The 12,905-nt window shown below is 44.9% G+C and overlaps 1 protein-coding gene across 1 annotated transcript in view; it reads right to left on the bottom strand.

Moving 5' to 3' along the window:
* Nucleotides 1-12,905, bottom strand: part of LOC130131744 (nck-associated protein 5-like) — a 179,317-nt gene that overhangs the window by 90,007 nt on the left and 76,405 nt on the right. The window lies entirely within an intron of this gene.

Below are 12,905 nucleotides of genomic sequence, written 5' to 3' on the forward strand. Positions count from 1 at the left end.
GATACATACCCCAAGTTAAATACCCCAGCATAATAATAACAGTGATGAAAACATTCACCATCAACATCAACAAATTACGATATACGCATTTACACATTTTCTGTTAACTCACATTAAAATGAAGATAATCTGTCTTTTTAAGGACATTTTAAACACGGTTAAAGTAATGCATTCATATACAACCCCAGCTGTAATGTAATTCACGAAATGATCTTAAATGAATAAATATGACATCAATTATGTCCATTAAATGGGAGTTTGGAGAAGTGATTAAATCTTCTGACTGATGATGTCATCCAACACTAGTTACACACTGGTGTTAATGTGACCCTCACATACACAGACCTTCATCAACACAAGGGACGAAGACACCCACCGAGACACAGAGAGCGAGAGAGAGATCGACAGAGAGAGAGAGAGAGAGAGGGAGTGAGAGACAGAATATATATATATATATATATATATACACACACTCACCGGCCACTTTATTAGGCACACCTGTCCAACTGCTCGTTAACGCAAATTTCTAATCAGCCAATCACATGGCAGCAACTCGATGCATTTAGGCATGTAGACATGATCAAGACGATCTGCTGCAGTTCAAACCGAGCATCACAATGGGGAAGAAAGGTGATTTAAGTGACTTTGAACATGGCATGGTTGTTGGTGCCAGACGGGCTGGTCTGAGTATTTCAGAAACTGCTGATCTACTGGGATTTTCACGCACTACCATCTCTAGGGTTTACAGAGAATGGTCCGAAAAAGAGAAAATATCCGGTGAGCGGCAGTTCTGTGGGCGAAAATGCCTTGTTGATGCCAGAGGTCATCGGGATGTGGTGGACCGGGAGATTCGCATCATGGATGTGCAGCGGACAAATCTGCAGCAACTGCGTGATGCTATCATGTCAATATGGACCAAACTCTCTGAGGAATTTTCCAGTACCTTGTTGAATCTATGCCACGAAGGATTAAGGCAGTTCTGAAGGCAAAAGGGGGTCCAACCCGGTACTAGCAAGGTGTACCTAATAAAGTGGCCAGTGAGTGTATATACTTAGCACAAAAAGTAAGGAAATGTGTATTTGGTAGATTATTTCTTTGTTGTAACAATGCTTCTTGGCAATAAATCTTATACTGTTATAAAGCCTGGTTATTTGCCTTTTAAATGGCGCCCAATTTGTAAGGAACATGCATTTGTGGGATGATCAGCAGAGCTGAGTATGTGGGTTGTGCCCATGAATAATTTGTCAAATCTTCTCTGCCAATGCCAAACAGCTTATTTTGCTGTTGCTGTTGACTCTTGTTTTGAGCTTCTGGTACCCCAGATGCTGACAATCGGCTGCCTGATAGAAGATTTACTTCCAAGAAGCATTGTTACAACAAAGACATAATCTACCAAACACACATTTCCTTACTTTTTGTGCTAAGTTTTAAAAAAATAAATATACCTATATATATATGGAGAGAGAGAGAGAGAGAGAGAGAGAGAGAGAGAGAGAGAGAGAGAGAGAGAGAGAGAGAGAGAGAGATATTTGATTTGATAAGCATTTATTGAAAAGACTGAAAAAAAATCCAAAAATTTTTTTCCATGACAAAGAATTACTGTACAGCACGGTTAAAGTTACAATTTCATCACTTACTTAAAAATGGTATTAAATATTAATTCTTCACCTGCCACAGGATATATTGCATCATTATAGCACCACTTTTGATAAAATAAAAAAAGAGACAGAGAGACAGAGATAGAGAGAGAGACAGACAGAGAGAGAGACAGAGAGACAGACAGAGAGAGACAGAGACAGAGCGAGAGACAGAGACACAAGGAAGAATTGGCTATTCAAAATGGTGAAATATGAAAAAAAAACACTTTGAAAACCTGTACAGTACTATTACACTGAGTCTGGCCCAAAATTATCCCCTCAACAAGCTACAAACCCTAGAATCAACCATTAAAGACAATCAAAACCCTTTAGATTACCAGATTACCAAAGAAGAGCTGCAGGCTAAGATCCAGGCCCTACAACTAAGGAAGGCCAGTGGTCCTGATGGTATTTTAAATGAAATGCTGAAATTTAGCAACCATAAATTCAACATTGCCATATTAAAATTATTCACCCTCGTTCTGAGCAATGGATATTTCCCTGACATCTGGAGCAAGGGAACTGTCACACCAATCTTTAAAAATGGAAATAAATCCATGTTTGTATTGACCTAAAAACTTCAATAAAAACTAAAGTGATAAAAAAAAATGGAAATAAATTTGACCCAAACAATTACCGAGGCATTTGTGTCAGTAGCAACCTGGGGAAGTTATACTGCAGCATCCTAAACAGCCGACTGCAAGACTTCCTCAGTGAACATAATGTCTTGAGCAGAAGTAAAATCGGTTTTAAATCCCAACATCAAACTACAGACCATGTCTATACCATCCACACCCTCATTAATAAACATGTCCACCAAAACAAGAAAACCATTTTCTCTTGCTTTGTAGATTTCAAAAAAGTGTTTCACTCAACTTGGCACAACGGTCTGTTCCTGAAATTAACTGAAAAAGGTGTAGGGGGGAAAACATATGACATAATTAAAACAATGTATATGAATAATAAATGTGCTGTGAAAATTGCCAATATGGAAACAGATTTTTTTCCCCCAAAGTAGGGGTGTGAAACAGGGCTGTGGTCTCAGCCCCACCTTGTTTAACATTTATATTGATGAACTGGCAGCATCTCTAGAACAATCAGATATCCCTGGTCTCACCCTCTCTGACACAGAAATTAAATGCCTACTTTTTGCAGATGATCTAATATTATCAGCTCCATCTAAAGAGGCATTACAACAGCAACTGGATCATCTGCAAAACTTCTGTCAGACCTGGGCTCTGACAGTTAATCTGAAAACATCTAGAATTATGGTCTTCCAGAAACGACCCAGGTGTCAGGGAAACCCAAATAGGTTCTTACTAGGCTCCACTGACATAGAACACACACACAGCTACACATATTTGGGGCTAATAATTACCTCTACAGGAAATTTCAATCTCACTATTAATGATCTCAGAGACAAGGGAAGAAGGGCTTTCTATACTATAAAAAAGTCTTCAAACATAGACATACCTGTTAGAACATGGCTCAAAATATTCAAATCCATAACTGAGCCAATGTTACTATATGGTAGTGAAGTGTGGGGTCCTCTTGTAAATCAAGACTGAAAAATGAAACAAACACCCAATCGAAACCCTGCACACTGAGATTTGCAAGAGCATTCTCAGAGTACACAGGAACACGCCCAACAATGGATGCCGAGCAGAACCGGGCCAGTTTCCCCTGTTAATAACAATGCAGAAAAGAGCAATCACATTCTGCCAACACCTAAAAGCAAGTGACCCCAACTTCTACCATCACAAAGCTCTCAGTTACCAAGAGGAGAACAAAGAGAGGAGTCCCCTCAGCCAGCTGGTCCTGAGGCTCAGCTCAGTCAACAGCACAAGTCATCAGGACAACCTTCACACAATCTGGCCCAACCACATTATAGCTAAAAAAAAGAAAATTACATTAACCACTGGACATCTATCACAAAAACCCAAAGCAAACTTCAGTGTTATGTGGCTCTAAACAGACGGTACATGATGGCAGACTACTGACCACCGTGACCGATCAGAAACTGAGAAAGACACTATGTAGAGACTCAGTGATCACAGCTTGGCCATAGAGACTGGCCGACACAGGCAGACCTGCTGCCTAGAGAAGACAGGCTGTGTCAACTCTGTCCAGAGAGACAGGTGGAGACAGAGCAACACTTCCTGCTACAATGTAGCACATACGAAGACTTAAGAACCAAATTCTTCACAAAAATTAAATGTAAATTCCAAGACTTGGACACACTCTCTGACCAGACCAAAATGACTTGGACACACTCTCTGACCAGACCAAAATGACTCGGACACACTCTGACCAGACCAAAATGACTTGGACACACTCTCTGACCAGACCAAAATGACTTGGACACACTCTGACCAGACCAAAATGACTTGGGCACACTCTCTGACCAGACCAAAAAGGACTTGGACACACACTCTGACCAGACCAAAAGGATTTGGACACACTCTCTGACCAGACCAAAAGGACTTGGACACACTCTCTGACCAGACCAAAATGACTTGGACACACTCTCTGACCAGACCGAAATGACTTGGACACACTCTCTGACCAGACCAAAATGACTTGGACACACTCTCTGACCAGACCGAAATGACTTGGACACACTCTCTGACTAGACCAAAATGACTTGGACACACTCTCTGACCAGACCAAAATGACTTGGACACACTCTCTGACCAGACCAAAATGACTTGGACACACTCTCTGACCAGACCGAAATGACTTGGACACACTCTCTGACCAAACCAAAATGACTTGGACACTCTCTGACCAGACCAAAACGCAACATGTACTTGAGGAAAACAGTGTCAGCTCATAGATGCAGTGAGACATGTCAGGTCATGTGACAGCCTGTTGACTCTTGTTTTGAGCTTCTGGTACCCCAGGTGCTGACAATCGGCTGCCTGATAGAAGATTTACTTCCAAGAAGCATTGTTACAACAATGTCAGGTCATGTGACAGCCTGAGACAAGCAACACAACACATGACAGCTGTAGTCTCCTCACAACCCATGCTCCACCTTCTGATCTGCTTCTGTTTCTCTATTGTTATGGCGGTGTTATTGTTTCTTTATTGATCGTTACAATGTTGTGTTGATGTTCATCATTAGTGTTATTGTGTACCTTCAAACTGTATTTGTGATGCTTTGGCAACATTGTTGTAAAACTTTCATGCCAATCAAGCCCTGTGAATTGAATTGACAGAGAGAGAGGCAGAGAGAGAGTATCAGGTCAATGTTATTCGTATAGTTCTGGCTGGGTTGTAAAGTTCTACATGGCAGATTAGAAGCTCGCCTCAGGGCTGAACAGCAGTGAGAGAGATTTGGATCAGGATCAATGAAGCTGGATTAGGGCCAGAGTCCCAAGATGGATGGCTGCTTTTTTATTATTATAATTTTTCAATGAATCTGAACTTCCTGCTTGGTTTACACCACCCCCCCCCCCCACACACACACACACATACACACACTGCAGAATGAATGGACCAGCTGGCTTGTGTGGCGATGTGTGGTTGTGTGTTGGTGGTGATGTTTGTGTGGAGAAGTGTGGTTGTGTGTTGGTGGTGACATGGGCTAACAGAGTCATTACAGAGGTAAACGCAGTGGATCAGCTTCAGCTTCAGCACCTGGTTGGCTGAAAATCTGTTCTTCTGTTTTACATCCCGGATACTCTGATGCTGCATGCAAAACAGAGACCAAACAAATGCAGTAAAATCACTCCTCTCAGTATTTCCACCTGAATAAAGGCCACGTGTCCTTGACCTCCGTAAGCTCAACTTTGACCTCAACACACATTGTTGATGTGGTTGTATCGATGACAACAGGTCGCGACAGCAGGACGGCGGACATCAGACTCTTATTGACATTCAACAGTCTCAGTGGAGAGATGATGACAAATAAAGGACAATAAAACAAACGACTTGGACTTCCGATCTAGCTGGCTAGGTGACGGCACCATAAAGCAATCCGTTCTCAACAGTAAGATTTAAAAGTTGCCTGATATAACTGGATTTTTTTCTGAAACGTGTTAAAGCACGTGTAGATACAGCAGGCCAACGAAAACGCCTATAAGGGGAAGCAATGTCTCGCACAAAGTAAAGAACACGAGGAAGAAGATGAGGATAGACCTTCACAAGCTAGCAGCAGTATAGAGGATGACATGCAGCCGGTCACGGGCCCGGAGTCGAACCGCGATATTAACCTGGGCTTGATCCTGAAAGAGCTACGCGAGTTCAGAAAGGACCACATGAATCTTTTCAACATAAGAGCCCTTTGTCGGCCGAGGAGCACTTGTGTTACAGTATCGTCACAAGACAAGGCTGTCAGCCGTTGAAAGCAACCATCAGTGCTGTTGTGATGACGTGGTCATGTCCTGTGCTGCATGTTATTTTCTCCAAAATCACCAGCTAATGGAAACATGCAGCAATTCACGCTTCCATTTATGGACTTTTGTAAATTTCACTTGACGTTTGCAATATATTTGTAAGGAAACATAGCTTGTGCCAAGTTTGTACCATCAGTAGTACCGTGTTCAGGTTCCTCCGTCCAGTAAAGACAGACGAAGCAGTAACACTTCTTTACCTCAGGCCTCTACACAGCCTGTCTGCAGGGATCACACGGTTCAAGTTTTCAAAAAATTGAAATTCAAAATTGAAGATATTTGAGGTCTTGTAAGGACACCCTGTACAACGACAAACTAGTCTGACACAGACCTGAATGACTGCTGTGTGACCACTGCTCTTGTGAAACTGCCCAACTTTCATTATTCCTATTTGTCGAGGGAAGTTCTGCTTCAACAACCTGTCGATCATCTCTCCTGAGGACCTGCAGGGCTGCAGCAGCAAGCATGAACAAGGCTTTGCAAAATTACCTCCACATATGAGCCAGGACTTCTCAATGCCATGACCGAAATCCTCACCACACAACTCAGAGAAGTGATCATTGGCGAAAAAAGAACTTGGGAGAGGATAAAGACATAATCATTTTTCATCTCAAGAAACTCAAATGCACTTTGGATTATTATTCAGTGTCATATCTGCAACAAGAATGAAGACCTCAAACCAAACCACAAAGTATGAGATGCAGTCTGTCCTGACTGAGAGCTAGTTTACATGCAAGGCAGGATCCTAAATGTGTTGTGACAAAAGTATTGGGACACACCTCTTAATCACTGAATTCAGGTGTTTCATTCAGACCCACTGCCATAGGTGAATAAATCCAGCAGCTAGCCATGCAGTCTGCATTTACAAACATTTATGAAAGAACGGGTTGTTCTGAAGAGCTCAGTGAATTCAAGCGTGATACTGTCATAGGATGCCACCTTTGCAATAAGTCAGTTGGTGAAATTTCTTCCCTGCTGGATGTTCCACGGTCAACTGTAAGTGGTATTATTGAAAGGTGGAAGCATTTAGGAACAACAGCATCTCAGCCAGGAAGTGGCAGACCACGTAAAGTCACACAGCGGGGTTAACGAGTGCTGAGGTGCATAGTGCGTAAAAGTCACCAACGCTCCGTTGACTCAATAACTGCAGAGTTCCAAACTTCCTCTGGCGTTCACATCAGCACAAAACCTGCACCGGGAGCTTCATGGAATGGGTTTCCATGCAAGCTGCATGCAAGCCTTACATCACCAGGGCCGGATCATGACGTTAATGGGCCCTAGGCCTCACCTCCGTTTTGGGCGCCCCCACCCATATTTTTCAAATGCCCCTCTTTGGTGTTCAGCCTCTGCTTCTTCTTGTTTTCTTTTTTGACGCTTTGCTGCACCTGACTGCATTCTGTAGCTCTTTTCAAAAATTAAGCATGGATCTGCGTGGATGCGGTTTCTCTGCTGTAACTTCAATTAACAGTTCAAGTTAAAGGCAAATCCGGTATGGCATTCTGGGAGATGGAGTTCTTAGAGTTAAATTGACTGATACCACATTTTCATTTACGTTATTTCTTTTTATGGCATGATAATTATTCCAGATTAATAGGCATATATTTATTTGGTGTGTAAGTGTCATAGGAATTGTTGATATGTTAAAAAATGCTACTAATAAAATAATAATAATAATAATTTTAAAATATATTTCCCCCTTCCCTCCATAATTTTGGGCCCCTCGGAAATTTGGGCCCTAGGGCTGGGCCTTGTCGGCCTATGCAGAGATCCGGCCCTGTACATCACCAAGCACAATGCCAAGCGTGGGATGGAGTGGTGTAAAGCATGCTGCCACTGGACTCTGGAGCAGTGGAAACATGTTGTGTGGAGTGATGAATCACACTTCTCTGTCTGGCAGTCTGATGGACCAGTCTGGGTTTGGTGGATACCAGGAGAACATTACCTGCCTGACTGCATTGTGCCAATTTTGGTGGAGGAGGGGTAATGTATGGGGTTGTTTTTCAGGAGGTGGGCTATAGGCCCCTTAGGTCCAGTGAAGGGAAATCCTAATGCTTCAGCATACCAAGACATTTTGGACAAATGTATGTTTCCAACTTTGTGGGAACAGTTTGGGGAGGGTCCTTTTCTGTTCCAGCATGACTGTGCCCCAGTGCACAACGCAAGGTCCATGATTTATACTAAATGTTGTTTGTTCTTGTTTTTAATCTTGTTTTTTTAAATTATTATTATTTACCTTGTCTAGCGTTGCTGGTCTGAGAGTCACCAAACAAATTTTTGCTGTGTGTACACAATGACAATAAAGTATCTTATCATATCTAAGACATGGTTGGGTGAGTTTGGTGTGGAAGAACTCGACTGGCCCGCACAGAACCCTGACCTCAACCCCATCGAACACTTTTGGGATGAACTAGAACGGAGATTGTGAGCCAGGTCTTCTCGTCCAACATCAGTGCCTGACCTCACAAATACTCTTCTGGGTGAATGGGCAAAAATTCCCACAGACACACTCCAAAATCTTGTGGAAAGCCTTCCCAGAAGAGTGGAAGCTGCTATAGCTGCAAAGGGGGACCAACTCCATTTTAATGCCTATGGATTTAGAATGGGATGTCATAAAAGCTCCTGTAGGTCTAATGGCCAGGTGTCCCAATACTTTTGTTCATATAGTGTGTATGTTACACGATGAATGGAATATATCTCTTACATGACAACCTCCCTGCTACAGCTGAACCCAAACACTCAGTGTGATTAATCTCAGCGTTCTCCACAAACCTGCTGAAAACATCAGAGAGAGAGAGAGGGCCTCATGTGTGTGTGTGTGTGTGTGTGTGAAGGGGAAAGCAGACTGGCTTTTCTGACCCTCTCAGCACTCAAACTGAATTTCAAACACTTGGTTTGTTTAACTTCAATTAAGGCTCCAATCAGCCTGAGCTCTGATCCTCCCAAACCAGATGAGGTGCCGCATCCTGTCTCACTGACTGGAAAAAAACCGCCCTCATTCTGGCATAACAAGCCATAATTCTTATTATCAAGACTTTAAACCACACCAGTTATCATTTTATGTATTGCAAATATTTATTCCTGTCTTTTCCCCCCTGAATGAAAGTGTGTCAGCGTTACAACAGACTAGCCCACCACACTAGTTGTAGTAAAGCGGACTATCCACTAGTGGGGAATAGAGGGCCTGTGAAGGCAGATGCTGGGTTAAGAGAAGAAGATGCAGCGCGGCGTATCAGGAAGAGAAGAAGCAAAGTCAAGTTGTTCGCGAGGGTTATGTTGAGTACAAATAAAGTACCAGAATCCTGACCACCTTAATCCACTTACTGTACTGGTGACGGGACGTCTGACTCTTTACCGACTCGTGTGTGTATGAGTAACTCTAAAGAAGGTCGACTTTTCAGGTTACTCGAGTCTAGGAGTTAGTAGCCCAGAGCCTGGGGATTCCCCCACCGGCCCCAGCGCCTAGAGAGCATGCGCACCAGCGTGAGCTAACTTCCGGGTTAGCCCTCCTCCGCTAACTTGAATGGGACAAAATAACGTAATCGTGCGGCTCTTCTAGATGTTCCAAATGTGTTGGGAGCAAAGTGGATCAAACTGTGATGGTCAAACGAGTCATGGCGTTGGGATTGTGACGCTTAAAATGTTACCCACTGTTGTACTGCCGCTCCGTTTCCCATGTTACTTCCATTATCCAACCGCTTATCCCACCGAGGTCGCGGGAATGCTGGAGCCTATCCCAGCAGTCATTGGGCGGCAGGCGGGGGGACACTGGACAGGCCGCCACGGGGCCCACACACACACCCACACCCAGGGACAGGTTAGTACGGCCGAGTCACCTGACCTACATGTGTTTGGCCTGTGGGAGGAAACCGGAGCACCCGGAGGAAACCTACGCAGACGCGGGGAGAACATGCAAACCACACAGAGGACGACCCCCAAGGGTGGACTACCCCGGGGCTCGAACCCAGGACCGTCTTGCTGTGAGGCGACCGCGCTAACCACTGCGCCACCGAGCCGCCCTTTCCCCATGTTTGTGTGCAGGGGAAACCTTCAAGTGTGAGCAGTGCAGAACATGCCAGAGTTTAGGTTCAAGGCAGCAGCTGAAAGCGTTTAATTACCTTTGTGAGACGTACATGAAGTGTATTGTGAGTACTTTCTACACCGTCACTCAGACAAGCGGACCAGCAGTAACAAACAACACCAGCTGACCAACACACTGCAGCACTAAACCAATTAAACCAACTGTGAGGTAAAGACAATAACAAAATAGTGGTAATAAAAAACAAATGAAATAATTGTATTGATTTAAAATGACTGTTTTCCCTTCAAAACGAAGGCCCGTCGTACTGCTTAAAAGACGCGAAGGGCAGTCAGCGCCGTCTCAGAACAGCGTCTGCAGCAACACAGGCTGCTCATCGGACTGTTGCTGCAGACAGACGCACTGCTGAATTTCAGGATGGAACAATCAGAATCTGTAGCAGCAAACTACTAATAAGGGGCCAATCAAAATTCATGGAGAGTTACTGACTGTGGCACGGAAGTAGTGAGTGAGTGAGTGGTTCGTGCAGCCTGACCCCTTCAGCTCCGGACTGGGAGAGCGAGCACTGAGTTGAAACAAGTACCAAAGTGCTTTCTTTTCTCTCAGGGCAGCATAGTACAGTAGTTAACTTACACATTTCCACAAATACAATTAATATAAGCGTTGCCATCGTGACACGCTGTCTCACCTCATCTTCGCAGTTTGCACTCGCTAGCGGGAGAGGCGAGTGAGTGAAGGCGTTAATGGAGATGAGGAGTTGTTACTCCCGACTCAGTCGTTTGTTTTGAACGATTCGTTCATGACCTGTACATCACTACACCACAGGACGACGGATCCACAAACCTGAGAGGCTCTCAGAGAGGACACACGCAAAAAAGGAGGGTCAACCCTTAGCACAGGCCCGGTATTCATTCCACTTACCTCACGTGAACTTTCCTCCATTTTTACCAGCGCTGTTATCCCAGAACAACGCCAAGAATTCCGTACAGATATCCCTGAGCTCCATGAGCCGCGGTGAGCGAAGTGTCTGAGCTCTGCATAACCCAGACTCTACTGCGGGAATGTGGGTCTCTGGGAGAAAGTAGGCCACACCACCATCACACCAGCCCGAGTGCTTCCCCCAGTTATCGACAGACAGCATGGTTAGCCTCTCGGCTGGGTCACAGGATCGGCCACTCTATTCCCCTCTCGCTCGCTCTGCCTCCAGTGTGTCTTTATCCGACAGCAGCCAGACCTGCTGGCATGGGCACACTTTCCCAGATGTCCCGTGTTAGACAGGAGCCCCCTGCTGAGGACCGCCCATCAGATAAGACCCGCGCGGGGGGGGGGGGGGTAGAGACAGAGGCCGTGTTGTCACTAACTCTGTGTGCGTGTGTGTATGGTTATGGGCCTTTGAGGCTTCAGCATAAGCAACACACTGCAGTGAGAAAGTGTCTCGTCTCTCAGTCCTCCGGTGCCCTCGCTGCTCGTCTGCATGGAGAACAGAAGAAGCCGGTGGAGTCGCCGGCATCACGTTCAGACTGGAAACACTAATTCAACCTGTCGCCAACACAATGTCCCTTCATTTATAATCAACCAAATAACTGTCACTTCAGTCAGGGACCGACAGGGTCTGCTGCTGGAAACAAAGAAATTCTGGAGAGGATTAAAATAAGAGACGTGGGAGTCTTAACTCGTCTGTGAACCTCCGGCCAGCTGTAAAGCAGCAGACTGCATGTTATGCTGTTTAGCAGGGACAAAGCGTCGCTACGTCCATTTCTTTATGTTGGTTTCTGTCATTTCTGACGGTTTGAGTTTGTCCTCCTACACTTCATACATAGCGTGTGGTTTTCAGTAGTAGAATGCAGTATGCACCGAGTATTACAGCGAGTATTGCATATTATTATGTACACTACACCTGCATCTGATATCTCCGATGTTTCTACTGAAACTTGTCTGACGCAGGAGGAATGACACACATCTGACTTTCCTCTACTACTACGACTACTACTACTTTCGGCTGCTCCCGTTAGGGGGCGCCACAGCGGATCATCCGTTTCCATCTCTTCCTGTCTTCTGCATCTTCCTCTGTCACACCAGCCACCTGCATGTCCTCCCTCACCACATCCATAAACCTCCTCTTTGGCCTTCCTCTTCTCCTCTTCCCTGGCAGCTCCATATTCAGCATCCTTCTCCCAGTATACCCAGCATCTCTCCTCCACACATGTCCAAACCATCTCAATCTTGTCTCTCTTGCTTTGTCTCCAAACCGTCCAACCTGAGCTGTCCCTCTAATATACTCCTTCCTAATCCTGTCCTTCTTCATCACTCCCAATGAAAATCTTATCATCTTCATCTCTGCCACCTCCACCTCCTGTCTTTTCATCAGTGCCACTGTCTCCAAACCATACAACATAGCTGGTCTCACTACCATCTTGTAAACCTTCCCTTTAACTCTTGCTGGTACCCTTCTGTCACACATCACTCCTGACACTCTTCTCCACCCACTCCACCCTGCCTGCACTCTCTTCTTCACCTCTCTTCTGCACTCCCCGTTACTTTGGACAGTTGACCCCAAGTATTTAAACTCATACTCCTTCATCACCTCTACTCCTTGCATCCTGACCATTCCACTGTCCTCCCTCCCATTAACACATAGGTATTCTGTCTTGCTCCTGCTGACTTTCATTCCTCTTCTCTCCAGTGCATACCTCCACCTCTCCAGGCTCTCCTCCACCTGCACCCTACTCTCGCCTTTCCTCTGTTTAACTTTATCTCTCCATCAGCACCAAGACAGACTCAGGTCAACCGAGACCCCCTCCCCCCAACACACCACACACACAGATCACAACCACC

Source organism: Lampris incognitus, chromosome 21, assembly GCF_029633865.1.
Source record: "Lampris incognitus isolate fLamInc1 chromosome 21, fLamInc1.hap2, whole genome shotgun sequence".
In the NCBI taxonomy this organism is placed as follows: Eukaryota; Metazoa; Chordata; class Actinopteri; order Lampriformes; family Lampridae; genus Lampris; species Lampris incognitus.